General features: G+C 52.4%; 1 long non-coding RNA gene across 1 annotated transcript; it reads left to right on the top strand.

The window, feature by feature from the left end:
- The first annotated feature begins 895 nt into the window (after positions 1 to 895).
- On the top strand, positions 896 to 7,379 carry LOC139186479 (uncharacterized). The gene is made up of 2 exons (XR_011570044.1): positions 896 to 1,024; positions 7,213 to 7,379. It is a non-coding gene; the product is annotated as an uncharacterized lncRNA (long non-coding RNA).
- Positions 7,380 to 9,240: the final 1,861 nt, after the last annotated feature.

The following is a 9,240-nucleotide window of genomic DNA, read 5'->3' as shown; positions in this document are numbered from 1 at the left end:
GTTGAGGGTCTCCTGGGGGTCTGTGGGGATAGGCTTGTATTTGACACCCTGTTGAGAGGCCCCTGGTGTCTTCCAGGCCCCTTTGGGGACAGTGCCCTGGTCTGTAACCGGCAGCATCACCCCCCAGCAGGGGACCCAGCAAGAGAAAGGACTGTCACCTAATGAACCCACAAGGACCAGCCGGGGACCCTGAGGGGAGGACTTCCTGTCCCGTGAACCTCCATCCTCAGGCAGATGAATTTCTGCCCACCCATCCTCTGATCCCTGTATGGGGTCTCCCTGGACCAGGACAATGTAAGGACTGTAGTCAGAGCTCGGGGGCATGTTCTGGAAGCCCTGGTGGCAGCAAAAAGCTGGGGGTGGGGGTGGGCAGAGCAGACGCAGTCGAGGGGATGTGGCTCCAGTCAAATCCATATCCTCTCTGATGCTACCTCTGGTCCTGAGCATGGGCAGGAGGTGACTCGGAAAATTCCAGAGGAGGAGGACTGTCGGGAATCCAACAGCCCCTGGGACATCTGATCATGGCGCTGCCACTGTGACAAGGACGCTGCTAACAGCATGCCGGGCACCGTGCCAGGACTATGTCCTCCTCACAGCATCCTCACAGCAGCCTCTGGTGGGAGGGGCCCATTTTAGATGAGGAGACCAGGTCTCAAGAGCGGAACTGTCACTGGCCTGGCCCCACTTTAGGTACCTCTTGGCTCTGGTGTTGCCTGGAACCTCCAAGTGTTCAAGCCGACACCACTTCATCTGTAAAATGTAAAATCTGCCCGTGTCCTGAGGGTGGCATGGCAGTGGTGACTGTCCCTTTTAGAGCAAGTCTGTGGAGGCGAGTGATGAAGTACCAGGTCCCCCAAGGCCAGCCTTGTCTGAGGTGCCCATTAGGGAACAAATGTGGCCCAGCTGTACACCGGCTCGGGATGTGCTGAGGAAATCGCTCCAAGGACAATGAAATGAAGGGAGAATCCATCAGCCTGGCAGGGGGCAGGGAGGCGCCCGCCGTCTTGAGGCCGGGCTCCTGCGGGTGAGCGGTGGCAGGTGGGGAGGCCAGGTCTCTCAGGGGTCCTTCCAGAGACAGGAACTGCTGGGTTCAGATGATTCTCCTGACTCAAATTCGTTCCGTGAGATTTAATTTTAGGATTTTTTTTTTAACTGCTGGCAACAGAGAAGGTCTCTCTTTCTTGTGAACTTGAAATAGTAAGAAGGTCAGTCTGAAACTGTGAGGGCCTTCAAGAGAAGAGGTGCCTTCAGCTCAAGTTTAAGTGGGTTTGTGGCACCTAGTATCCACTTTGGAAGAATAATAGCAAGAACGTAGAGCGTCTATGTATGTGCCTAAGCTGTTCTATGGAGAAGGAGATGGCACCCCACTCCAGTACTCTTGCCTGGAAAGCCCCACGGATGGAGGAGCCTGGTAGGCTGCAGTCCACGGGGTCGTGAAGAGTCGGACACGAATGAGTGGCTTCACTTTCACTTTTCACTTTCGTGCATTGGAGAAGGAAATGGCAACCACTCCAGTGTTCTTGCCTAGAGAATCCCAGGGACGGAGGAGCCTGGTGGGCTGCTGTCTATGGGGTCTCACAGAGTCGGACACAACTGAAGCGACTTAGCAGCAGCAGCAAGCTGTTCTAAACACTCTACACATACATTTACTTATTTACTTCTCAGCACAACCTTGTGAAACAGGCATTATTATTCCAGTTTAACAGAGAGAGAAACTGAGACACAGAGAGGTTAAGTTAGACCCCTAAGTTCATACAGCAACTAAGCCCCAGAAGCAAAATTCACACTAAGTTGTCTGGCTTAAGAGGGAGGTCCTTAACCACCTTGACACAGTGTACCTGCATGAAACACAGGGAAGAAAGACAAAGCAATAAATACAAATGATGGAGAGTCTGAACAAAAGATGTAAGCAAGGGAATTGCACTGCCAGCTTGTCTTTTTAAAAAGCACTTGGCCATTCAGGCTTCAGCAAATAGTCGCTAAACACCTACTGGGCATTAGGCCCTGTTCTGGGCACTGGATGGGCTGGAGGAAGGGAGACTATCCAGGAAGTGATTGCAATACGTCGGTAATAAATAATGAAGACCCAGGGGAGAAGGGACATGCCCTGCACACAGCAGGTGGGATGGAACCAGCTCCGATGACTCCCTGCCTAGAGATACATGCCCCAAGCTGCTGCCTGTTCTTATCAAGGGGATCTTGGAAGCCTCAGAATTTGATTTGATTATCAAATTGCTAGAAAACAAAAACCATAGGCCATGGTTCTGTGCGCAGATGACACAATGAAGTATAAGTTGAGGCCAATCAAATAGTTAAAAACAACAACAACAAAAACAGTAATACTCAGGGCTGTTGAGTGTGCAGTGAGACAAGCATTTTCACACAAAGCAGCTATGGGGAGTGTCCATCAGGGCAATCATTCAGGAAAGTGATTAAACACTTAGGGTGATTTTGCTTCTAGGAATCCATCCTGAAAAAGAGACCAGAGATTCAGGCAAAGGTAATGCCAAACATGCTGCGATGCATGGGGTCGCAAAGAGTCAGAGACTGAGCGACTGATCTGATCTGAATGCCAAACGATGTACATCACAGCCTAATGATGTAGAAGACCGAAACCCTGTAACCCTCTAAATGGGCTTCCCTTGTGGCTCAGCTGATGAAGAATCTGCTTGCATGCAAGAGACCTGGCTTTGATCCCTGGGTTGGGAATATCCCCCGAGATGGGAAAGGCTCCAATATTCTGGCTGGGAGAATTCCATGGACTGTATAGTCCATGGGGTCACAAAGATTTGGACACGACTGAGTGACTTTCACTTTCACTAATCCTCTAAATATCCAACCTTAAGGGATAATGATAAAGTTTGATGCATCTGAAGGCTGGTCTACTATGCAGTCATAACATGCTTTTGAGAAATTTTTAATGATATAATAGTGAATAGAAAAAAACTGAGTAAATGTATAATTACTTTATTGCAAGTATAAGTCAACACAATTTCAATTATAATACAATTATAAAATTCAGTACATACATGGTAAAAGATTAGAAGGTGATAATTAAAATAACAAAAATAATAAAAAGCTACGGTTTATTGAGAACCTGCTATGTGCAGGGCACTGTAGTAAATGCTTTACACGTATTGCTGTGCTGTGCTTAGTCGCTCAGTCATGTCCGACTCTTTGCAACCCCATGAACTGTAGCCCACCAGGCTCCCCTGCCCATGGGGATTCTCCAGGCAAGAATACTGAAGCAGGTTGCCATGCCCTCCTCCAGGGATCTTCCCAACCCAGGGATCAAACCCAGGTCTCCCTCACTGCAGACGGATTCTTTATCATCTGAGCAACCCGGGAAGTCCTTATACATATTAGTTCATCTAATTTTCAGGACAACCCTGTATCATTTTATTTCTACTTCATAGGTAGGAAAGTGAGGCACTGAGAGGTTGAGTGACATGTCCCATATCACAAAGCTAAGCTAAACCAGAAGTTCACTCCAGGTCTGGCAAACTCCAAAATCCTTGCATTATCACTGTTAATTGCTCTGCCAAGCTGGGGAAACCAAGGCAGTTGGCTTACAGCAGAACCCGAGCACCAGCAATCTTGAGAACCATCCTGAATCTCTGGACTCGTTATGAGTCTTGTACAGGGACTTAAGCAGGGGAGTAACATGGACCCTGGCCCTTAGGGTGTCTTAGACCAGGACTGAGATAACTCAGCAGGGTTACCTATGAGCTGCTCCTGTCCCCCTGCGTCCTTTCTCGTACTTTATGCCCCAGCAATACCAACTTGCTTGCAGTTCCCTGCACACTTGGTACTGTTTCTTCCCTCCATCCCTTCGCTCATGCTGTGTCCACTGCCTGACATGCCCTCTCCTCTACATGCCTCGACTGCCCTGTGAACTCCTCTGCTTCCCTCAGCACCCCAGCTGAAATGCCACCCTCTCCAGGAATCCTGCACTCTTGTCCTGAGTGGAAGGAGTGCCTCGGGCACCTTCAGGAATGGTCCTCAGCTCTAGGTGTTGCTGTAGTCTGTTTAGGTATCTCTCCTAATGAGACCCAGGGGATGGGGACCATGTTTCTCATCCCGCTGATACATGGTGGTATGATCTGGTGGTCAGAGCCTGGGCACTGGGGGCAGAGAGCTCCAGTTCTAGCTCAGCGTCACCACTTACAGTTGGACAAGGAGCAAATGAGTTTGTCATGCAGCATCTAGGTTCCCTAGTGTTTCAAATGGGGTGATGCTGACACCTACCTGTCAGGGCCTGTGAGGAGGAAGGGAGTGAGTACTGGCAGAGGGCTAGGAGGCAGGAAACAAGCATCTCCTGTTATCTCTCTGACTCCCCAGGGTCCTCTCAGAGCCTGATCCAGAGTCAATAAACGTTTGAATGATTAAGTGACTATTTTGGCCTGACATTGACAACCATTCAAAGCTCCCATCTCCAGGAGCCTAAGCCCTTTGCTCAGTATCTCTGCCGTCTTCACCCAGCAAGAGACCGCATGTCCCCACATCACCACCACCCTGCCTGTGGCCCCAAACGCTGACCACACAGAGGCACCAATGGGCACCAGGGCCCTCTGGCTTCCGATTGAGCTTGGCCCCTGGGAGGACCAGCAGGAGATCAGAGGCAGAGGAGGTCAGGTGTTTTATCTCCCTGTCTCCCTCCCTAGTGTCTGAGGAGCAGGTGCACCCTCTCCCAAAGGCCACAACCCCCGTGGGGCACCCTCCCCGCCTTGCAGCTCTCCCTGCCTTCCTTCAGGCTCAGGCACAGTGAAGACTCCCGTTGTTGACAGCCTGGGCCCCACACCTTCCCTGTGTTTCTCTAACTCTGCCCATACCCTCATCAGCGGTGTCCCCTAAAGTGCCCTGCGTGGGGAGCCCTCTGTCTCCTTGCAGGGACCCTGACCCGACCCAGCACCCCCCACCTCTCCCCTACACCACCCTGCACTCTGACCTAACTGCACGCTGACCTTGACACTGGCTCTGCAGGGAGGGTCTGTGCCTTCTTTTCAGCCACAGCCTCACTGGTGCAATACACAGACACCTTCCCAGACTCACTTCCTCCGACCTCAGGGCCTTTGTGAGTACCTCACTGGGGCAGCTCCCACCTCATCTACCTGAAGTCTCATGTTTGAGTGACTGTGCTTGGTGTATGTCGGTAGAATACCCTGGTTCAAATCCCACCTCTGCTCTGGTACCATCTCTGTGAACTCGGCCAAGTCATTCACCTCTCTGAGCTTTAAGTTTCTCACCTATGAAATCGGCATCATCATATGGACCCTTTGTGAACTTTGGAGGCTGAAATGAAATGACAAATGCAAAGCCCTGTGTGCATAGGAGAGGCTCAGTAAATGGTGGTGATGGTATTGCCACTGAAATAATGGTGATTATGATGATTATAATGCATCTGTCCTCCTCCCCTACAGCAAGCCCCTAAGGGCACGAACTGTACCTGATTCAATATTGTGTCCCTAAGGCCTAGCTCAAGGCCAGAACCCAGTGGGTGCTCAAGAAAAGATGCTCACCACGCAGACAATTCATTCCACAAAATACGTATTGACAGGCGCTGTTCCAGACGCTGGAAATGCAGCGATAAACAGACAGATACAAATCCTTGCCCTTGAGGATCTGAACAGCTCTGGGGCAGAAGCTGGAACTGAGTGGCCTGGAAAGAAGCACAGATTCCAGAATGTTCGAGCAGGGGGGTTGGAAGATGTAGCAGCGCCCCAGCAACCCCGACCCGGAGCCCCTCCGGCACACCTGAGCTCATCGGTAGCTGCTGTGGGCAGTTCCTGAAAATCCTCTCAGCTTCCCTGGGCTACCCCGGCTTTCTCTGCCCCATGGGAGCCCGTTCAGCCCAGGAGCATGGTCAACTATAGGGAAGGCGGATTTTGTGCTCACAGAGGTGACTCTCACCCAGTAAAGGATGTGTGCCACCTGGCTCCCCTGTGGGTCCCTGGCAGGATGGCCCCACCGCCCACAGCAGCATCTGTGCTCAATGGCTGCATCTTTGTCTCACTCTTCTCCCTCCCTCTCTCTCTTCTCTCTCACCTGTGCCTAATGAGGTCACCTCCCAAATAAACCACTAGGGACTGTTTGGAAAGCAACCCTGAATATTCACTGGAAGGACTGATGCTGAAGCTGAAGCTCCACTACTTTGGCCACCTGACATGAAGAACCTACTGATTGCAAAAGACCCTGATGCTGGGAAAGACTGAGGGTAGGAGGATAAAGGGGCGACAGAGGATGACATGGTTGGCTGGCATCACCGACTGGATGGACATGAGTTTGAGCAAACTCTGGAAGATAGTGAAGGACAGGGAAGCCTGGCGTGCTGCAGTCCATGGGATCACGAAGAGTTGGACACGACTGAGCAACTGAACACCAACAAACCACACAGAGGCTATCTAGGTCCAAGCTCATCATTGTGCCTCTGAGGAAACATATCCGGACAGAACCAGTAACTCAGCCAGTTCCAGGGCAGTTTGGGGCAGAGCACGCTCCCCACTATGACCCCCCACCATGGCAGCTACAAAGGGCAGAGTCCACAAGAAGATTGGGGGGGGGGGGTTGGGAGGGGAATTGGGGGGGTTACCTTCTGCCTTCCCTTCCCTGAGCCTCATGCTGAGCATTTTAAAATTCTTTGGTTTTCCAACTAAAAGATGTGGAGAACAGGTAATGCAATTACTTCTACATAAGCGTGTACAGGAATTAAATGTTCCAGCACCGCTCCCCTGCACTCTCAAACAGAGCTGTGTTTACTTCCAAATGGGGTGCCTTCTGGGCACACTCATCTGGGCTGCTGTGCTGCTCCACGCAGCTTGAGAAAGACCATCACATCCCCTCATTCTGCCTTCCTTTTCAGGGGTCTGAGGCATTTCACACTCACCTGGTCTTGTGAGGACCTCCAGGCTTCACCAGGCTCCACTTGTGGGTCTGGGAGCAGTGGAGTTCTTCTTCTATCCTGATGGATCCATGGAGGCTCAGGGAGGTGCACAGCATGGCAGAGCAGAGCAGAGTCTAGTCACAGGCTCCTCTAGCTTCTGGCCTCACTGCTTTTCCTGTCTCATCGCACATTTAGAAGCCGAGTCTCACTATTCCGCAAACACATGAACTGCATTCGTACCCCAGGACCTTCGCACTATCTGTTGCCTCAATCCAGACAGACACAATCTTCCCCCACCCCGTTTTTAATGGCTTGTTCCTTTTCTCACTCAGGTCCTGCTCCAAGTTCTCATCAGGATGATCAGGGATCAAGGAGGGCTGCCCTGAAGAGGTGGCCATGGGGCTGATCCGAAGCCTGGAGGCTTGGTGTAGGATGGAGCAGACTCCAGTGCTGGTTGAGGGTGTGGCCAGGATAATGATTAAATCCTAAAGTCTTGTGATTCTGACTTGAAATTTTTTGGTCTTAAGATTCTATTAAGTGATAATTCAAGGGCTGAGGGGTCTAAGACTCCAGGGTTTTAGGCTGTTGAGTGCTAACAGGCTGAGATCTCGCCTGCGAGAACTTGCTCCTGGAGGAAAGACCGTCAGACCCTTCCTTTGGCCGAGAGTAGGTTTTCCCTCTTCCTGCCGCCTCCCCCAGTGCTGTGTGAATGGGGCTCTTTGTGGCGTGGAGAATGCAAATTTATTCTGCAGTTCCAATGTCAGGCGCTTGCCTTATCTGTGTGTTCCAGTTTCCAGAACAAATATTGGAAGACAAGTCTGTGGAGATTTTCTGTATGTACATGAGTTAATTCCTCCAGCCAGGGGCCCGTCCAGACACAGATTGTAACACAGGGCACCATTCCCGCTCTCACTGCTGGTGACTGGGCTGCAGCGAGCCCAGCAGGGGGATGTGGGCTCTGACTCCAGGGGGCTGGGGGAGACCTTTGTGTGCTGAGGCTTCGGGCCCGGGGTGGGCTCCCAAGTGAGACAGGGCAGAGCTCACCAGCTCAGTCCCGTGACCTCTTCCCAATCCTCTTGGATTCAGTTTCTTCAGGGACCGAGGGTCTGACCCTCCCAGTCTGCCCGGTGGTTCAGACGGTCAGAGGAAACTCACAGGACTGAGGCAGGTAATGAGCATCAATCCACAATCCTCCTCTCATCACATCTGTGGGGGCGGGCACTGCTCCAGAGCTTCACACAGGCTCCCTGCTCTCCCAACCCGGGGGTAGGGGGGGCACCATCATCACCCCACTTCACAGATGAGGAAAGCGAGGCACAGGGAGGTAAATGACTTGGCCACATCAGACCGCTGCTCTAAGAACCTGTGAACAGATGTAGAAATATTTAAGTTTTTCTAGCAACCCTCCTAGCCGGGTGCCCAGGGACTGGCTGCACTTCAGCCTGTTCTGAGGGCCTGTTCCTTGTCCTGCTGTGAGGATGCTCAGGTTGTAGCCAGAAGACAGTGAGATTCAGGTGATGCCCCCGGGCCTTTGCTCCTGCTGCGCCCTCTTTCCCCCGCCCCCAACCCCGGTTTATCTGGGAAACTCCCACCCACAAGGTTTTGTCATTCCCTGAGGTCACAAGCCCGGCAGCAGGAAGCAGGCCGGAGGCTCTGAGCCTGCTCCAGGCTGCCAGGACCTCCCCTTGGGGCGAATGGAGGAGCGGTTCCCTCTGGGGGCTGTAAGGTGCCCCTCCCCTCACCCACATCAGTCCCTCCTTCCTTCCTGCAGCCCCGAGACGCCTCCTCTGTCACAAACCCCAGCACGGCCGCTTAGTCTTGTCAGTTAACTCTGAACGGATCACAGGAGCCTTACCTGAGATTTACGAGGACACGCTTAGGCACCAGGTGATTAACTCAAACCAACAGGCAATGCACGTGGAGTGTGTTAACCCACGAGCCTGGCCAGAGGCCTTCAATCCCTGTACGTCCCCTCGGAGACTCAGCGGTGGCCGGCGGCCCAGCTCCTATCGATTAGCAAACCTTAAGACATTTATGACAAGTTGGAATTAATTGGCCACAGTGAGGGATGAGTTTGACTCGGGCCGAGGTTCTGTGGCCCCGATGAGGTGAGCCTGGAAGGGGGAAAAGTCTGTAAAGGAAGCTCCAGCCACTCGGACACTGAAGCCGCCGTCCCTCCAGGCTCTCCCGGGGTCTGTCCTGGCCGGGTTCACTCACCCATACCATTGCCCCAGCTTCTCATCTCGCAGGCTCTGATCCTCCCTCTTGCCCTAGTGGCAGACTGGCCAGAAACCTGCCATGGCTCCCTGTCTCCCCAGAGAGACGGCCTTGGTCTGGCACCCAGCCTTGCATCAGGGCAC

The sequence above is a fragment of the Bos indicus genome, chromosome 2 (assembly GCF_029378745.1).
Source record: "Bos indicus isolate NIAB-ARS_2022 breed Sahiwal x Tharparkar chromosome 2, NIAB-ARS_B.indTharparkar_mat_pri_1.0, whole genome shotgun sequence".
Taxonomy (NCBI): domain Eukaryota; kingdom Metazoa; phylum Chordata; class Mammalia; order Artiodactyla; family Bovidae; genus Bos; species Bos indicus.
Note: the sequence above shows the minus strand (reverse complement) of the source record. Positions and strands in the feature narration are given on the sequence as shown.